This window comes from Panthera uncia, assembly GCF_023721935.1.
Source record: "Panthera uncia isolate 11264 chromosome D3 unlocalized genomic scaffold, Puncia_PCG_1.0 HiC_scaffold_8, whole genome shotgun sequence".
In the NCBI taxonomy this organism is placed as follows: Eukaryota; Metazoa; Chordata; class Mammalia; order Carnivora; family Felidae; genus Panthera; species Panthera uncia.
In genome coordinates this window covers 66,552,215-66,572,221 of record NW_026057586.1, presented here as the reverse complement: position 1 = coordinate 66,572,221, position 20,007 = coordinate 66,552,215, and the positions used below count along the sequence as shown (strand labels likewise).

The 20,007-nt window shown below is 50.8% G+C and overlaps 2 long non-coding RNA genes across 3 annotated transcripts; one reads left to right on the top strand and one right to left on the bottom strand.

Annotated features, from left to right (window-relative positions):
• The first annotated feature begins 4,682 nt into the window (after nucleotides 1-4,682).
• LOC125913932 (uncharacterized) lies at nucleotides 4,683-7,102 on the top strand. Its single transcript, XR_007455157.1, has 3 exons — nucleotides 4,683-4,837; nucleotides 6,180-6,496; nucleotides 6,956-7,102. It is a non-coding gene; the product is annotated as an uncharacterized LOC125913932 (long non-coding RNA).
• LOC125913930 (uncharacterized) lies at nucleotides 4,850-10,226 on the bottom strand. 2 transcript variants are annotated; one of them, XR_007455156.1, is made up of 4 exons: nucleotides 9,788-10,226; nucleotides 9,001-9,465; nucleotides 5,933-6,035; nucleotides 4,850-5,172 (listed from the first exon to the last, which is right to left on the bottom strand). It is a non-coding gene; the product is annotated as an uncharacterized LOC125913930 (long non-coding RNA). The 2 variants fall into 2 exon arrangements; XR_007455155.1 differs by lacking the exons at nucleotides 4,850-5,172; nucleotides 5,933-6,035 and having other exon boundaries at nucleotides 8,966-9,465.
• Between the last annotated feature and the right edge of the window lie 9,781 nt (nucleotides 10,227-20,007).

Genomic DNA, 20,007 nt, shown 5'->3' with positions numbered 1-20,007 from the left:
CTCCCTCTCCCCCTCTGCCTCCCTCCCTCCTCTCCCTCTCCCCCTCCACCTCCCTCCCTCCTCTCCCTCTCCCCCTCCACCTCCCTCCCTCCTCTCCCTCTCCCCCTCCACCTCCCTCCCTCCTCTCCCTCTCCCCCTCCACCTTCCTCCCTCCTCTCCCTCTCCCCCTCCACCTCCTTCCCTCCTCTCCCTCTCCCCCTTCTTCCCTCCCTCCTCTCCCTCTCCCCCTCCTCTTCTTCTCCCTCAAGTGGCCTGCCTGTAGTCACACGGCTGGAAAAGGCTAAACCTTGATCCCTCTGGCTCCTGCCCAAGCGGGCTGAGTGTTTTTGCCATCGGCACGCCATGACCCCCACCCACACCCCCACTGGAAAATGAAGCCTGGTCATCACCAATCTCTCACCATCGGCAACACACTGCTGCTGTAGTTGCATTAACGTCTCGAGTCCTCATGAAAACACCACAAAGCATTACCCCATTTGACAGAGAAGGAAACTGAGGCTCAAAGGGGCCAAGTCCCTTCAACCAGCAAGGAAGCTATGGGGCCACATTCGAACTCAGGGCCTGGCCCTCCTTGCCCCCGCCATCGCCCTGTGTCCAGAGCGTCTCCGCATGAAGCCACGGGCACCATGCTATCTGGCACAGTCCTGGATGCTGGTGCCCTCACGCCAAGGACAGCCACGGCCCGGGGAGGTGTCCAGTAGGCTGAACATAAAAAATGCCACTCTCCTCTCTGAAGAGACAACACTGATTCATCCCTCCAGCAGGCATTAACTGAGCGCCTGCTAGGAGCCAGGCCCTGGAGATCGTAGAGAGAAGCAGGAGCCAGGAACGGAAATTTCCGGAAGGACGCAAGGGAGCTAGGAGGCGGCACCAAGGAGAAATGGATGATGCTCCCCCAGGGGGGTGGACGTGGGCCTGCCTGTCCATCTGTCCGTCTGTCCGTCTGGAGGGGCGGATGCGGCCCAGCTCTCCCCAGGACTCTCCGCGGTGCAGACCGGCTTTAGGACAGGGGGCCGGCGGGCCAGCTGGAGGGACTGACTGGGCGATCCCGTGGGGCACGGAGAGCTGTGACCCGGGGTCTTCTCATCTCCAGCGGCTCTGCTGTCTGTGATTGCCCTGCCGCCTGCGGCCTCTGGGCCCGAATCAATTTTCTCCACCTCCATCTACCTGCAGACAGCGCCCTGGGCTTCCCACAGCCCTGGAAATACCAGCTCCAGCCTGCGCCCGGGGGGTCCAGGAGGCAGGGCACCGCCTGACCAGCACCCCCAAGTCCCAAGTGTGAATCCCCAGCCTGCGCCTGCTGCAAAGCGCTCATCCGAATTGTCGCTAATCACAGAGATCACCTCAACTACCAGGCACTCGGGGAGGGTCAGGTCTCCACTGAGCACCTCCCTGGCTGAGCTCTGGCTGCATCTGAGCTCTCGTTTTATCCTCAAGCAGCCCTGGAGGCAGGAACCAGTATCCCCATTGGACAGATGAAGAGATTGAGGGTCAGAGAGTAACTGATATCTCTGGATCCAGCCCAGGGCTGGGTGGCTCCAAAGCGTCTCCTCCTTCCTAGGGAGCAGGGGAGGCGAATGTGGGCAGGGGCCCTCCAGAGATCCATGAAGAGAAGACCCATTGTCCGAGAACGTCCCAGGGCGATGCCTGAAGCTTCTTGGGTCGAGAGACCAGGAGCCCTTCTTAAAAAAGAAAAAAAAAGTAACTTATTTATTTTGAGAGACAGAGTGAGTACAAGTCGGGGAGGGACAGAGAGGAGGAAAGGAGAGAACGAATCCCAGACACGGGGCTTGATCCCACGAACCGTACGATTATGACCTGAGCCGAAATCGATAGTCAGACACTTAACTGGCTGAGCCACCCAGGCCCCCCCAGAAGCCCTTCTTTGTGTTGGCTTTTCAAGACGGGGCTGGGGGACCCCCAACGAGTGTCTTCACCTCTCTGAGCCTCAGCGGTGCCATCATCGGTAACACAGGGGTGTCCTCACGGGGTGTCCCTCACAGAACCCGCATCAGACAGCATGGCTGTGGGACCCGGGGCAGGCCCAGAGGCTGCCACATCTAAATCAGAGCCACCGCCTCCCTCCGCCTCACCGTCTACTGGCTTCTGGTCTGCTCTGTTCCCTGGCAGTTCTCAGCAGCACAGAGGGAAACCACGCTTTGTGTTCAGGCTCCAGAGACAAGTTCATTGGGACCGAGTCTCCGGGACTCCCAGCCGTGTGCCCTGATCCTCGGCACCCAGGTGCTACGTGTCTCCGTGGCCACAGCCCTGCACCGTGCAGGGGGCGTGGGGAGCCGGAGGCTCTCCCGGTGGAAGCTACACGCCATGGTCATCACAGTTCTGCTTACAAAGCACCCCCTGCATTCACGCATTGCGTTTAATATCGCAGCAACCTCATGGGCAGGTATGACAATCTCCCTTGCGCAGGTGAGTAACCTGAGACTCAAAAGCATTGAATGGCCCACCCGAGTCCCCGAAGAAAGACAGCAAGAGCCCGGCCAGGCCTGAAACCCAAATTCCTTTGACTCCAAGGTCATTGTTCTTCCGCAGCTCCACGCCCTCCCCAGCCTGAGATGACCGACAATCCCCACCAGCTCCTCCTAAAATCCCCATGGGAGGTCAAGCGCCCCTCCAGACTCACACAGAGCTGGGTTCTGAGTCTCAATAACCAACATTGAAAGCACAAGCAAGGAAAGGAAAAATAGACATTGGACCTCCACCAAAATTTAAAACGTTTTGTGCTGCAAACAATACCCTCAAGGAAGTGAGAAGGCAACTCACAAAATGAGAGAAAATATCTGCACCTCATGTATCAGATAAGGCATTTGTATCCAGAATTTATAAAGAACCCTTATGACTCAATAACAGACAACTAGGGTGCCGGGTGGCTCAGTCAGTTAAACATCCGACTTCGGCTCAGGTCATGATCTCGCGGTTTGTGAGTTCAAGCCCCACATCGGGCTCTGTGCTGACAGCTTGGAGCCTGGAGCCTGGAGCCTGCTTCGGATTCTGTGTCTCTCTCTCTGCCCCTCCCCTGCTTGCTCTCTCTCTCTCTCTCTCTCAAAAATAAACATTTTTAAAACTTTTAAAAATAATAACAAGCAACCAATTTTTTTTATAGCTGGGTAAAAGATCTGAATAGACATCCCCCAACCCAAAGAAGCTACGCGAATGGCCAAGAAGCACATGGAAAGACGCTTGACATCATTAGCCTTCAGGGAAATGCAAATCAAAATCACAATGAGATAGCACTTGACTAGAGTCAGTCGGACGGGTAACAAGTGCTGGCTAGAATGCAGGAAAATCAAAGTCCTCCTGCACTGCTGGAAGGGGCAGCAGAAAGATGCAGGGGCTTGGAAAACCGTCTGGCGGTTCCTACACTGTGACACAGGATGTGACCGAATGTCTCAGCAATTTCACTCCTAGGTAGCTACCAAAGGGGCTTCGAAACACATTTCCACACAAAAACTCCACAAATGTTCAGAGCGGTGCTACCCCCAGCAGTCAAAAAGAGGAAACCAGTGCCCGGGGGGCTCAATTATGTCCTGAGCCAGAATCAAGAATCGGTTAAGCATCGGATCCTTAACCGATTCTTCATTCTGGCTCAGGCCAGAATCCTGTGGTTCAAGAGATCGAGCCCCGTATCGGGCTCTGTGCTCATAGCACAGACCCTGTTTGGGATTCTCTCTCTGTCTCCCTCTGCGCCCTCCCTAAATAAATAAACAAACAAACAAAGAAACAAGCATTTTGGGGAAACAACCCACATGCCCATCAGCAGACAGATAAACAAATGTGGCACATCCATACAATGGAATATTATTCAGCCATAAAAAGGAATGAAGTACAGACACATGCTGCAATAGAGACGAACCTTGAAGACACTCTGTTAAGTGAAATAAGCCTGTCACAAAAGGTCACATAGTGGATGAGTCATTTACACGAAATGCCCAGAACAGGCAAATCTACAGACAGAAATAGATCAGCAGTTACCAAGAGCTAGGGGGAGAGGGGAGCTGGGGTGCCTGCTAACAGGTAGGGGGTATTTTCAGAGTAATTAAAATGTTCTAAAATAGGACTGTGCCCATAGCTACACAAGGCTGTGACTAGACTTAAAAAAAACAAACAAACATGGAACTGTACATTTGAAATACACGTGAATGTGATGTATGTGAATTACATCTCAATAAAGCTGGGGGGGGGGGAACAAAAAAAAAAAAAACATCTCTGGCAAACCCCAGAGCCACGTGACCCTAGAAGGAAGACTTTCCAGTTCCAGACCTCAGTTTCCCCTTCTGCAAAGTGGGCCAATAAACTGCACCGCTTTGCATGCAGACCAAGAAGGCAGAGGCTGGAGCCCCTCACACAGTAGGCGCTCACCCTGTACAAGGCTCCTTCCCCAGCGTGGGAGGCCACCCGGGTCACCCGGGGCAGGGTGCTCCGCCACCAGAGGCCCAGCCTGGCCCCGGCTGCGGGACGGAGTGGACAGAAGAGGATGCTCATCGCCCATGACATAATTTAGATGGATGGCTCGGGCCATCCGTCAGGCTGGGAGCGGGCAGCCCGGGAAGAGGCCGTGGGGGAGCCCATTACGGTACACGTGTTAACAGCGCTTCCTTTGTACCGACAGCCGCGCGGGCGCGGGCAAGGGCCGCTCCCCGCATTGTCTGCGCGCCGCGGCCGCGCGGTGATGAATGGGCCGCGCGCGCCCGGCCGCCCCCGCCGCCTCCCTGGTACCGCGGGCGGAGGGCGACACCGCGTGGCCGCGCCAGGAACTGCGGGCCGCGGGCCATCGTTCAGTGCTCAAAAACTCTCAGTTTAGCACAGAGCCTGGCACACGGTAGGTCCTCACGAAATCCAGACGGTGATTATCATTGCCTTTATTTTCAGGGGGAAAAAAACGAACACAACCAAGGTCAGACACCGCCAGATAAAATAGAAGGATATGAGGATATTCCATGATGTTTGAATTTCAGAGAAACAGCAAATAATTTTTTGGAGTGTAAGTATATCCCAAATATCTCATGAGACATGTTTTTAAAAACTCGTTCGTGGCTGGGGCACCTGGGTGGCTCAGTCGGTTAAGCATCCCACTCTTGATCTCAGCTCAGGTCTCGATCTCAAGGTCCTGAGTTCAAGCCTGGTGTTATGCTCAGGGCTGAAAATGGAGCCTACCTAAAAAAAAAAAAAAAAAAAAAAAAAGTTTACATTTATTTATTCTTGAGAGACAGAGAAAGACAGAGTGTGAGCAACAGAGGGGCAGAGAGAGAGGGAGACACAAAATCCGAAGCAGCAAAATCTGAGCTGTCAGCACAGAGCCCGATGTGGGGCTCCAACCCATGAACCGTGAGATTATGACGTGAGCCAAAGTCGGATGCTGAAAATGAGGAAAGCGACGGCCTGTCCCTATATCTGTATAACCACACCAACAGGATTTGTGTGCAGATTAAAGGAGATGATATGTGTGAAAGGATTTAAAGAGAATCAAGGTCACGGCCGATGAGACTTCAAAGTTCTTACGTTCACACTCGATTTGCAGAGTTGAGAGAAGGCATAGCCAAGCGTAATAGAGGAGTCCACCAGCCACGAGGTGGAATGTGAGTCAGCCAGACAACTCCCTTCGTGCCTTTGCACACGCTGTGCCCTGCACCTAGACCCCCCTTCCTCCCCAGACTAGGTCCTATCCGTCCTCTGGGCCTCAGCCTACTGAAGGTTCTCTCAGACTCCCTCCTTCCATATTCATTATCCCCCTCACATGCTTCCCTGGAACACTGATTGTTTTCATCTCAGCCTCCCACCTCCACTCTGTCTTCCACCTAAGGGGGAGCCAGCCTCTTGTTCCTCTACGCCTAGCCCAGCACATAGTAGGTAGTCAGCTCATATCTGTTGAGTGGGTCGATGTGTGCACAGTAGGTCAAAGCTCAGAAATTATTACCTTCTACCTTGTCGCTTGGCAAGAACCCAAATGTAAGCGCGTGACGGTGGGGATGGGGTCTGCCCTGGCCCCCTCGCGGGAGCCCCCAGCATCCAGCAGGCACCTGAAAAGACATGTTGAATTAACCCGGACTGCTAACGTTACTGAACACGCCGTGCATACGGCCCTGGGCCAAACGCTTTTCTCCACTATTCGCCCATCACAATAAGCCAGTGATGTCGAGGCTATTATTGTGCCCATTCTACAGATGAGGAAGCTGAGGCACAGTGAAGGGACGTAAACCCACCTGCCGAAGAAGACACCCCTGTACGTGGAAGGGCCTCACCTCAAGCAGGGCAGCCGGCTCTGGTGCCCACCTCCACAATGCCTCCGCTCAGGGGTCTTGGATGGGACAGGCGTGGGCATGCACCCCGGCTCCAACCTTCTCCAGCAAGTGACCCCAGCAAACCTCTTCCCCTCTCTGGATCTCCATTCCTTCCATTTCTAAGTGGAGCGAATGAAATGACCGACCCCGCAGGGTGGTGGCAAAGAAGAGGAAGCAGCCGTGGGAAAGGCACTCAGCAGGTAACTGATGCATTTGGCTCACTGCGTGGTGGCGTCCCTGGTGGTCACCAAAGCCGTGGTGAAAAGAGCAGAGAGCAAGCTCTTAGCGTTGCCTACGTGCCCAACTTGTGGGGCAAAAGAGCATTCTGAAGCTCCTAATGCCTCCTGGAGGCAGAAAAATAGTTGGAGAGGTTTCTATTAAGATTTTCTGCAGAAATTGGTGCCCCTGGCAGACCATGGGGCAGGGAAGTGACTGTGAGGTGCCTGGATGCCCCGTCCCCAGGTGAAGCCTGGGGGACAGGAGACAGGAGACAGGCAGGGAACTTTGCAGGGTGCCAACCAAGCCTCCTTCCCAGCCGTCTGGTCACCAGGTCCCACACCCAGGCCAGCAGGGGTAGGATGGAATGGGGGGGTTGCTTGGGGGGCTTTGAGGCATAGGGAGAGGACATCCTGTCTGAATCAGGATTCTCTCTGCCCCAGATCCTGCCCCACCAGCAGCCAAGCTCTGCCGATTTGCTCTTCTCGCCGAAAGTGTCACGGTTTCCTGCCTCATCTGCTTATTAAACAGATTTCTACTGGGTGTCTGCTCTGGGCTGGCACTGGCCGTTCTTGGCACCGAGAATTTGGTGATGAACAAGTAGACATGGGCAAATGGAGGTGCTTTCCCCCTCGCCGAGCTCATAGTCTGGGGCAGGGAAGAGGCAACAGGTCATCAAAGCAGAGTGATGGGCAAAGTCCAGGGGGCTGGGAGTCCCCAGAGGAAGCACCTGACCGACCTGGGGGATCAAGGAAAACCTCCTGGAGGAGGTGACATTTAAGCTGAGCCAGAAAGAATGCGTGGGATGAGTCATACTGGGGAGAGAGGCTGAATGCTCCAGAGAGAAGAAATCATGAGCCAAAGGTGTCAGAGGGAGGAGACTGAACATCCGGGGGGCGGGGAACGGGGGATGAAGTGAGCATGTGGCAGCACAGGGGGTGATGGGTCCGCTGAGGTGAGCAGGGCCGGACCGATCGTGACCTTGAAGCCATGGTGAGAATTTATGGGTTTTGCTGGGGTGCTAGGGAGCCATAGAGGGTTTTACACATGTGGAGAGGCACAGCCAGATTTCCCACAGCCTTAAATACAAACCCCTCTGCCTTCCCCCTCCCCGACCAGAGTACTAAACGGGATGCCAGTTGTACAGTGGGAAGCACCTTCCTTCCACCGTGACCGCGCCCTCCAGATGGCCCAAGGACACGTCAGCGAATGGATATGCGGGGTTCCTCCATCATGGCAGGCCACGGCCTTGAGGCCACCCCACCCCGGCAGAGGGGTCTCCTACTCCATTCCTGCTCTCAGGAAGCCAAGGTTTCCACACTACTCCAAATATGTCCCCTACTCAGACCTCTGCCCACCTTCCCAGGAAGGGACGCTAGCTCCTGGGGGTATGCCTGGGACTGCAGCTGGAGCCAGTGAACCCAGAACACAGAGCCGCAGGTCTTTCCCTCAAGGTCACCTTAGACTTTCACCCATTCTGGGCTTCAGTTTCCCCAGCTACACTGAGGTGACCCCTAACTCTCAGTAGTAATGACTCTCCCACCACGCCCACTCCAGGTCAAGAATCTGGCAGGAACATCACAAACCACGGTTACCAGGCACATCCACTTAGCTCCAGGCACGTGACGTAGAAATGTCCACCCTTGTTTTATGGTAGTCACTTGCCCAGCCAGCTAGAGGCAACCAGATGAAAAACAGCCCCCAAGTCGCTAACACTTAGCAGGGACCCAGTACCTTTACATCAGTCAGATCGCATCCTTACAGCCACCCTGTGGATTATTAACCCGTTTTCTAGGAGAGGAAACGGAGGTTCAGAGAGAGAGAGAGAGAGAAACTTGTGCAAGGTCACACAGCAAGTTAGAGGAAGGGCTAGAGCTCCAACCTAGTCCCCTGCATGTTTTTAGAGGAGCTGGAAGAAATTTCTAGAGGGGAGAGGAGGACAGACAGGACTCCCACCCAGACCAGTCTCCATCCCGTGGTGGGAGGGCTCCCTTCACTTTGCCCACAAGGCAGAAGCCAGTCATTCCCTGCTTTAAGGGGGGATTTCCCCTCCAGCTCCTGCCCCGCCCCCAGAAGCTACCCCCACCCTTCCCCCAGCCGTCCCCCTCCCCCTCTCCCACTCGCCAGCACAAAGAGTTGCCAAGGTAACCGCATTGCCAAAGACTTCCCTCTTTGTCTGGGGCCAGGGGAGGAAATTCATAAGCCAAGTCTCTGCTCGCTGACCCCTGATGACCCCCACAGGGCAGTTGGGCCCTGGATCATCCCTGCAAGGCCCTCGCACACCCCACCCCACCCATTTCAGCAAATGATAGCTTAGTGGCAACTCCCGGTCACAAACTCTAGGTCTCAAGGTACAAGAGGCCGGTGGCTGCGGTGAGGTGTTGGGGGGATAACGTCTGGAAAACACGCGGCTGGCAATCGCGCAGGAGGGGACACAAGGCAGGACGACACTATATGCTTGACACTGGGTGCCCATGTTAATACCTACTATGCGCCTGGCACAGTAAAGTGCCCCAAGTCACATCGAGAGTACTGAGCAGAGCGCCTACTAAGCGCTTGGGGCTTTGCTGGACACTGAAGGGGCACAGACGACGGCCCCCAGTATGTGCTTCCCTCTGCGCGAGGATGATGGAGAAGCGGTGAGCAATGAGGTGGGTTGAGAAGTCCCCGTGGAGAGGCAGGCATTTGCGCCAAGCCTTGAACATCCAATTTGGACACACAACGGATGGAGAAGTTGGACAACAGGAAGTTGATACTCTCTGAGCAATAGCTATGCACCGGGCAGGTCAGGCAGGCCCCTTGCTTTAAGCAGAAAAGTCAAGATGTAAAGTCAGGCCCATCTGATTCCAGTGGCCTTTCCTCTGCTATGGAGTCTGATGATGTTCTGGATGGTACTTCTCTGAGTGAAGGAGGCAGGAGCAGGGCGCCCACCAGCCCCAGCTGAACTTGGAGCCTGAGGAGGAAATACACCTTTGTTATTTTATGCTCATGGGAGTTGATCCACCCCAATTAAGATCTCAGGGCTGTGTTACCACAGCGGATCCCAGCCCATTCTGTTACAGGGATAGTCCGAACCAAAATCCTGGGTCTGACTCTCATTGGCTAGATTGGGTCATCGCCGAACCAATCACTGTAGGCAGAGGGCAGGAGTGTTCGATTGGCTCAGGCCTGGGTGGTGCCCACCTCCAGCCGCGAGGAAGGGGCCGTCAGCCCCATTCAAACTGGGAAGACTAGGCCTGGCGGAGGACTCGGTGAGACGAATGGGGTGCTGTTACCGGAAAAGGGAACAGCTGCTGCATAAGGCAAAACCACCAGGTCTCCACTCCTGGGGTCCCGTGGTAAGACGCTGTGCAGGAGGTTCCCGCACTGAACGCAGGCCGAGGCCTCAGGCCCCTTTGTAGGCGGAGGCCTTACAAGCCTCTGAGATTTGCCGGGAAGGAGATGCTACTGAGGCCTGCTGGGCCATGTTGCTTCTCTCCTAGGTCTCAGGAAGTCCTTCGGTTGCCGGCGCGGGTGGCCGGTCTTCCCCAGGGAGGGTCTGGGGGACTCGGCCGAGGTAGGGAAGCCGGGTCGGTGGGAACGGCCTGCCCAAAGCAGCAGTCTAGACGAAGCTGTGCACGGCTCTTCCGAAAGCCCAGATGTTTTCCCTCCCTGGCTCTCCTTACATGGCTCCCGACCAATTACTACCAGCATTTACTGAGCACCCGCTGGGAAGCAGGCCCTGTAACGGGGGCTCCATAGACCTCACTGCGTCACAAAGACCCTCACAAGCACGCATTAGAGTGCTATTTCATAATCCAAACGAGCAGACGGACGCTCAGAAATAACATGGCCTACCCAAGGTCGCACAACTCGAAACGGAGCTCCCAGTCTTTAGCCATCCATTCTGTAAAAACAAAACAAAACAAAACAAAAACTGAGAAATAATCGGGCAATGCAAACAGGTAAAAAATAAAAGAGGAAATTCTCCTGAACTGGTCACACCCATTCCCGCTGGTCTACAAAGGAAGCAGCATTAACTCTTGGTTGAACATGTCCACCCGGACGTCTTTCCACACTCAGCCAATATGCTTGAGTGTGTATTATGTGCCCAGCATGTGCAAGGACGTTACAGATGGTTTTCAGACAGAGGGAGTCTCGGGGTGTAGAAATTGCAATCAGTCTAGCTTTTCATCATCTTAATTAGTCAGGGTATGGGGGTGGATGAGGCCTCTTCCCACTCCAAATTTCCCAACAATCTCCCATCTCACCCAGAGGAAAGCCAAAGTCCCGACTGTCCAGAGGCCCTGCCTGATCTGGCCCTTGGCCGTCTCCAACCTCAGCCGGCCATCCTGTCATCATGCCCCTGGCTCTGTTCCAGCCGTAATTCATTGTTTCTTAAACACTCGCGAACACACTGCCTCAGGACCTTTTCACCTGCTGCCTCTGAAATATCTCTCTCCCGGATACCTGAAGGGCTCTCATCCTCACCCACTTTAGGTCTATACACAAATGCCCCTTTACCTTAATTAAATTTGACTCCTCTCACCCCAAACACTCTACACCCCCTTTCTTTTCTTTTTCCTCATAGCATCTAGTCCCCTCTGACATACTATAAAAATCTATTTCTTTTAACATTTTTTTTTATTTTTAAGTAATCTCTACACCCAACATGGGGCTCAGACTCACACCCCAAGACCAAGAGTCGCATGCTTCCGCTTTCAACAACAGCTAAATTATGGAAAGAGCCTAAATGTCCATCAACTGATGAATGGATAAAGGAGATGTGGTTTGTATATACATTGGAATACTACTTGGCAATGAGAAAGAATGAAATCCTGCCATCTGCAGCAACGTGGATGGAACTGGAAGGTATTACGTTGAGTGAAATAAATCAGGCAGAGAAAGACAGATACCATATGTCTTCACTCCTGTGTGGATCCTGAGAAACTTAACAGAAGACCGGGGGGGGAGGGGAAGGGGGGGAACGTTACAGAGAGGGAAGGAGGCTAACCGTAAGAGACTCTTAAATACTGAGAACAAACTGAGGGTTGATGGGGGGTGGGGGAGAGGGGAAAGTGGGCGATGGGCATTGAGGAGGGCACCTGTGGGGAGGAACACTGGGTGTGGTATGGAGACCAATCTGACAAGAAATTATATTTAAGGAAAAAAAAGCCAATGGAAAATGAAAAGAATTCAACATACGTATTAAAAAAAAAAAAAAAAGAGTCACATGCTCTACAGACTGAACCAGTCAGGCGCCCCAAAATTCTTAATTATCTTACCTTTGTCCACTCACTTACTAGTCCACAATTGAATCCCCGGAACCTTCGAACATTGCCTGGCACACAGTGGGCTCTTAATGAAAGCTCGTTGGCTGGGGCGCCTGGGTGGCCCAGTTGGTTAAGCGTCCCGCTTCAGGTCAGGCCATGATCTCATAGTGCACGAGTCTGAGCCCCATGTCGGGCTCTGCACTGACAGCTCAGATTTGGATTCTGTGGCTCCCTCTCTATCTGCCCCTCCTCACTCATTCTCTCTCTCTGTCTCTCTCAAAAAGAAAGAAACATTAAAAAAAATTTTTTTTTAATTAAAAAAGACTTGCTGGCTGGGTACATTAACGAGAAGAGGCAACAAGACTCAGACTTGCCTGAACATTTTTTAGAACTCTGAACCTCTTTTTGGAGCCAGGACTCAGCTGGGACATCTAAAAGGACAGCGTACAAGGGCAGGTGGAGGGCGGCAGGGGGATCTTCCCCCAAAGCCATTTTCTGCAAATACCCCGTCCCAACTCAGCCAAAGGTTGTGAGGTGAGGCCCCAAATCCAAAGGACCTCAAGTCAGAAATCCTCAACCCTGATGTACCAGGAACAGGGTTCTAGAAATTCAGAAACCCAAAGCAGGAGCCACCTTGCGGGGACAGCGTAGTCCCAGGCAGCTGCCTCTGCTGCAGGCCGTTTCCCCAGGTGTGATTTATGCCTCTGGCTGAACTTTATTTTCTACTTTTTGGATTCTGCTCTGGAATTTTTTTCTCCTTGGCCTTTTCCTGGGTCAATGCAGTCCTGATATTTGATTTACTGTTAACAGTATTGACTGCATAGGATTGAGCCAAGAAATGGAAGAAATTGCTTTTTCTTTCTTTCTATCTCCTCGTTGACAACTCAGTCTTAGGGCCGGGGTGGCCAAGCTTGGCGAATGCGAAAGAGGGCAAAGGGAGGGAGGGGGGTTCCGTGCCTCCGCAGCTGGAAGGCTACCCTGGGAAGGAAATTAGCGAGGGGTCGTCAGCCCAAGAGCGTCCCACGCCTGCCTCTCGTCCAAAATTTTTCCCTCCTAAACAAGACAAGACAAAGGCTTGGAGAGGAGGCGGTGGGAGCAGGCCCACCTTGGATTGAAGCTGCGTGGCTGTGGGCAAGTCACTGTGGTCCTGTGTGGTCTCTCTTCTGCCCAAATACACAAACAAGCACTCACCCTAGTCCACAAAAAGGGTCTGGGAAGCCTGAACGTTTTTGAGGATATTTATTTATTGTGGTAAAATATACATAACATAAAATTCACCACTTTAAGTAATTTTTTTAATTTGAGAGAGAGAGAGCGCGGAGGAGGGGCAGAAGGAGAGAGAATCCCAAGCGGGTTCCATGCTCAGCACAGAACCCCACACGGGGCTCCATCCCATGACCCTGGGATCACGACCTGAGTGGAAATCAAGAGTCAGAGTGTCAAATAAACATTAAAAAAAAAGTGGGGGGGGGGCGCCTGGGTAGCTCGGTCAGTTGAGCGGCCGACTTCGGTATTTGTCCTTTTATGAGTGGCTTATTTCACTTAGCCTAATGCCCTCAAGGTTCATCCACGTTGCGGCAGGTGCCAGAATGTCCTTGCTCTTGAGGACGAACGACGTCCTACAGTACGGATAGATCACATTTTGTTTTCCCATCCATCTGTGGGTGGAGGCTTATGAATCATATGGCCATGAGCATGGATGTAGCCTAGAGATTTTTGAGATGTTGTAATGACAGCCCCCTCCTCTCCCAAACGAGGGTTTGCTTGCAGCCATTCCTTACTGCTCGCAGTAAAGTGCTCTCACAATTACTCTCCTGGACCGCATATGGAGTCAGGCTCAGGAAATACCACAATGAGGGAGACAGACACTACCCTGCCGTCGCGGGGCTCACAGTCTGCTGGAGACTAAATATAAATCAACACACAGCCAAGTACACACATCGTTACAAACTGTGATAAGGGGGCCGGGGGGGAAGAGGGAGCTGGGAAAGAGACGACAGAGAGGGTCCTGCTTTACCTGAGCCGGAAGGATGCTCTCAGAAGGAAGATCCAGGATAAGCTCATTTTCCACGTAAGAGGAGAACAAAGATCATCGGAACAATGGCGGGGAATTTCTGTCGTCCCCACACTCGGGGAGCTGCGGGTACAGGGATACAGTGATTTCTGGCAGGCAGCCTGCCGGATGCCTCAGACCAGCTCATGAGAGCCAGGGGTTGCGTTTTCAGGAACCTTGTGAGCCGGCTGTGGAATGCAGCTATCATTAAAAGTCAAATTACATAAACTTGCAATCAAACGAAACACATTAAAAATCGTTCAAAACTCACCACTTCCTAACTACTTGACCACGTTTTATTATCATCCTCCGCTCTTAGAGTTGTTTACACCCATCGCACCCCTCTGGCAGAACCGCATATAATGGGACCTGCGCATCTCCCCCGGCCCGCTGTCAAAGGCATCATGTTGGTGACTTGAAATCAGCCGCACTGGGAGCATTAACACCACAGATCTTGGCAAATGCTCTAAACTGGGGCTTGATTTGTTATTGTTTTGTTGCTTGTCTCGAGGTAAGAAAGGGACGTGCCAAGTGTTAATAAAGTAGATTTGACGCAAAAGGTATGAGGTGCCCATGGCCGCTCTTTTGCGAACAGGCACAAAGAAGTTGCCGTCCGCACTGAGGAGCAGGTGGCGTTCCAACGCAGGCCTTTGTTGTGCTGTTTTGTCTTCCTCGCTAACGTAAACAAAAACACCAACCAAGATTCACATCAGAACAACACATGTTAAATGTTAAACATATACCAGTGTGCAACTGAGTCATTACCGTGACTTCCACATTTAAAAATCAAGAACTGTGGGGGCGCCTGGGTGGCTTAGTCGGTTGAGCGTCCGACTTCGCTCAGGCCGTGGACTCGCGGTTCGTGGGTTCGAGCCCCGCGTCGGGCTCTGTGCTCACAGCCGGGAGCCGGGAGCCTGCTTCAGATTCTGTGTCTCTCTCTCTGCTCCTCCCCCGCACACTCTGTCTCTCCCTCTTTCTCAAATAAATAAACATTAAAAGAAATTTAAAAATCAGGGCGCCTGGATGAGTCACTCGGTTAAGCGTCCAACTTCGGCTCAGGTCATGATCTCACGGTCCGTGAGTTCGAGCCCCGCACCGGGCTGTTTGTGCTGACAGTGCAGAGCCTGGAGCCTGCTTCGGAGTCTGTGTCTCCCTCTCTCTTTTTGCCCCTCCCCTGCTCTCTGTCTCTCTCAAAAATAAATAAACATTATTTTTTTTTAATTTAAAAGTCAAGAACTGTGGCTATCATACTTTTTGAAAACTATTTTCGGACATGGAAAAAACATTTAAGGAAAGGTGGCTTATCCGTTCAAATTAGCGAGCCATTCAGATGGTGTATGAAGACACTGGAACAGGGCTTCTGACACCAGAGCTAGTCCAGCAAACTCCAGTAGCATGATATGTACCAACTGATTGATAGAAGGGTGGAGTAATGGATTCCAGCTCTGTCACTAATGTAATCACGAGCTCAGGCAATTTTCTGAGCCCCAGGTTTCTGCTCTATACAATGAGGATAAGATGCTTTCCTTGACTATATCCCAGAGAGGTACAGGGATCAGATACAGCAGGAGTGATTGGGATTCATTTGCATGTAAGTAGGAGACACTCAACATAAACGTAAACTAGCTTAATGGGAAAAGGGGAGAGTCATTCGTTCTCAAAATTAGTTGGGCTTTGGGGCAGCTCAAGATTCAAAAGAAAAGCTCTCGTTTTTCCCTTTTGCCTCATCTCACGAAGGTGGCTACACGCTCTCCTTCTGCAGATGCACCTTCCCCCTTCTCCGTCGGGCTGGTACCTGCCCTACAAACCTCAGTGGAGAAGCAGCAGCTCCCTCCTACCAAGCCCACATAGCGATCCCAGGGAAGGGCTCTGACTGGCCCAGCTTGGGTCATGTGCTGCCTGTTGCACCAATCACCGTCGCCACAGAGATTGGATGCTGCGTTGGGTCTTACCTGGGTCGTAGGACCACTTCTGCAGCCAGGGCAAGCCGGATCTGCTTCCAGAGAGCTTTCTAGGCAGACAAAGTTCGGCAATCCGCTCCAGGAGGTTGGATGTGCGCCGGAAAGATGAGACCAACAAGTGTGAAGGATTGTTGAGGATGATCATCCTCAGAAGAGAGGGAGGAGGTTGTCTGGATCTCACACACGGACTGAACATTTAGCAAACATATCTTTTCACACTGCAAAATTGATCCTGTAGCTCCAGGCTGGAAACCTGCAAGGTCGTCATGATCTGGGCTTGCCCACATTTCGGGGCTCATTTTGGGCCTTCTCCTGCTCTCACAGTGCCGCCGCCCCCGGCCCCACCCTCCGGCTTCTCTGTTTCACACTGTCTCTCCCTTTCCTTCCTCAAGGTCTTTCACACATGTTTCCTCTGCCTGGACTACTCTTCCCCTAACTCCTTAACCCCAATCAATCTTTCTAATCTACTTCCCCCATGAGCACCCTGGACAATAGAGGCGTATTTGTCTTGTTCACAGTACATCCCGCGGCTGAGCGCAGGGCAAGGCACAAAGTAGATAGTCAACAAACACTTCTGAAATGAATAAATAAATGACTGTTTATTATTCTAAGAGGAGAAAAGTCACGACTTCCTGCCCTTACACACAGATTCATTCATTCTTCCCTTCTGGCAATACTGTGCCGCGGGCTAGGAGACAGAACAATAAACAAGGAATTATTCTTGCCTTCAAGAAGATCCTGGTTTCATGGGAAAAGATGGTGGAGAGCCACAGAGTTGGCACAGAAGGAGCACGGGGTGGGTGAGGGGCAAGGGAGAGGAGGCAAACACTTTGCGGAGAAGGGGAAGCCCAAAATCAGAAGTGATAGATAAATAGAAATTAGGTGGTGAAGGTAGGCAAACCCAGGGGGCGGCACTGAGATGGGGAGGTGAGGTTATTCCAGGCAGAGGGAACAGTAATGCAAAGATCTGCAGGCTAAGAGGAGAAGCGATGTGTAGTCAGAGAGAGAGAGAGAGAGAACACCAGCCCACATATTATGGGGGAATGTGTGTGAGGATCCAGGAGGCTGACTCCAGAGAGGCAAACCCAGAATGGCTTTTAAGGCATTGTAAGGAGACTGTGCTCGATCCAAATAGGGCCACAAGACCTCACTGAAGTATATTAATCAGGGATGTGACTTGGCCACATTGTGTATTAGAAAGAACTCTTCAGCCGGCCCATCACCTTGGGGACACAAGCTAAGAGTATCAGTTTAAATGGTTCAATTTAGATGGATTAATGACTCCATGGTAGGGGCAGCTGGGCAGGTCTGACAGTTTCCCACCTTTTGAAGTCGATATTGTAATCCCTGATTCTTGGAACCCTCCTCCCCTAGGTTCCCAGAAACATAGACTCATACAAATGGAGAAACCCTGCCTCATAGGCCCAGGCAAAGGGGGGCACAGCCCCTCAGTCTCGCAGAGGCCAGAAGAATATAAGGTGGAACTCTAGAATCACAGCATTGCAAAGGCTTGGAATCCCAGAATTACGAACCAATAACATCAATCTTGGCCAGCTCAGGACGACTCCGTGGCCTTAGGCAGCCCAAACCCTTAAGAAATGACACATGATTCTTCTCGGGGAGGCGGCCTTGGTCTCCCTAAACCTCCTTCATACGGGGCCCAGTGGGTTATCTTGTTCCCCCCCGCTACATGGCTGCTTCCTTGAAGCCCCCCACCCTACACCCCGGTGGGCTATACTCGGGCACCCTCTGGCCCAGACCCCACTCCTCCCTGCAGAGAACAGAAATATTTTCTTAGCTAGCATTGGTCCTTAAGGATAAATGCTGTGTTTTCTTTCTTTTTTTTTTTCATCCCCACCTCGGAGGGTGCCAGAGTTCAACTCAATTTTCTCAGATTAAATAAAATTTCAAAGTGTCAGTCCCCAGCAAACGACAAGTTGGAAGGTGGTTGATTTTCCTAACCCGATCGCCAGTCCAATTACAATTTTTAATCTATATGTAGATAATGGTGAACAAAACCCCATAGAAATGTCAAGAGTGAGGAGGTTATTAGCTTAGTTTTAATTACTGTCGATCATTCTTAGCAACTGGAGAGACCCGGCAAATTGGGGAACGGTGGCCTTCCTCCAGAAGAGTTCAGCCGGGCCCCTGGGCTGCTCTTCTGCGAAGCCAGCCCCGCAAGGAGGCTGTCGTGGCGCCGGGTCAACGCCACGAGTTCCTGCCCAGACAGGCCCGTGAACGTGGACTCAGGCGGAATCAGGCCGCACCAGCTGATGCGATGTGACCACAGACCTTCCCCCTAGAGCGTTTCTTAAGGCTGCAAGCCTCATCCGGGCGCTCCCAACCTCTTTGTGTCGAAAACCTTCCCAGGGGTTATCTTTTGTCTTGATGATAAAAGTAACACGGGCTCCTTTAGAAGGATGTTTGAGAAATTGAAAAAGACGAACCATGGAGGGTAGAAAATGAACCTATGCCAGTCTCACTGCCTAAAAAAACTGTTAGTGTTTTGGGTTATTTCTAGCCTTCTCAATGTGTGTGTGTATACACACGTGTAAATATACACACACACACACACACACATATATATATATAATAAAACATGTGATACATACCCTATATATATATATAACAGATATATACCTATATATTAAATACATGTGTATTTAATATTAAATTTCTGCAATAGGAATAAATATTTTACAGTATAATATTATAAATACAACTATAATTAAATAATAACACATAATGTAATGTTACAATTATACATACATACACAAAAATTGGAATTATACTGCATGTGGATTTTTACATCCCGCTTTATTTACTTACTTATTTTTTTACTTATCGTGATATCATAAACAGCTTCTCGTATTGTGGATGTTATTTGCAAGCATAACTTTAGTGGCTGCAGAATATTCTATACCCAGGATACAACACACATTTAACTAATCCCTCCCTTATTTTTACACATACAAGGCCAATGCATATTTTATTTTTTATTGAAAAAAATTTTAATGTTTGTTTATTTTTGAGAGAGAGAGACACAGAGCCTGAGCAGAGGAGGAGCAGAGAGAGAGAGAGAGAGAGACAGAATCCAAAGCAGGCTCCAGACTCCGAGCTGTCAGCACAGAGCCCAACGCGGGGCTCGAACTCGCAAACTGTGAGATCATGACCTAAGCCGAAATCGGATGCTTAACCAACTGAGCCACCCAGGTGCCCCCCCCATGCATATTTTAATACAGAGGCAACAACATCTTATGTTTAATGTTTAATATTGTACTCTGGTTTTTTTCACTTAATGATAAGTGGTTTTCTGTGTTATTGTGAACTCTGTGGCTGTCGTTTTAATAGATCATTCAACCTCCAGCAAGTATTTCTGAAATGGTAACCTGTGCCAAGCACCGTGCTAAGTGTTAGGAATGTAGAGATTAGAATCCTCTAAGCATTAGAATCACCTAGCATTCTTGATCTTATAAACCTTTTATTAACCTGAATATACATTCTAATATAATACTTCTAAATCTTTCGTTACATTGAATATACATCCTAATCAAATGAGCCATTCTGTTATTGCAGATTTGGGTGGATTAACATTTCTCATATTTGTACAGAACACTGCCTAGGATATTTTGGTAGGTAAACTATTATCTCTCTTCTGAAGCATCTTCTTCTTATAAATTCCTCAGAATGCAATGAATGGGTCAAAGGTATTCACATTTTTAAGGTTCTTAGTGAGAAATCTGGTTCCTACTTAAATGAAGTTTTAAGCAAGAAACTGATCCGTGACCTAAAGCAAATACCAAAAAAAGAGTCAAAGTTAGACCCCGAAGGGGCTCTATTCTAACTCATTAGAAACAGTGCTATGTTTAATATCTGCAAGGCTATCAGAAGGATATAAGGAAAGGATAACAGCGACCCATTCACAGATAGAGATACACAATTTTTTAAACTGATCGCATTCATCATTTCATTTGTGAAACATTTTTTGGAAACTACGAAGTCACATCTTCTGAAGAGTAGGGTAAGCACCGCTCGTCGTTTGGCAAAGCGATTTCAGGTAGAAAAGGCATGAACCCACTTTTAATTGCCATCGTCGTGTGTTTGTGTTTGTTTGTGTGTTAGGAAAAAAATGCAAGCAGAGTATCAAACCCATACGCTCATGAGATCAGTTTAGAACAGAGCAAGGAAGGAATAAGAGAGGTGTGTTTAAATTCAGTTTGAAGAACGAT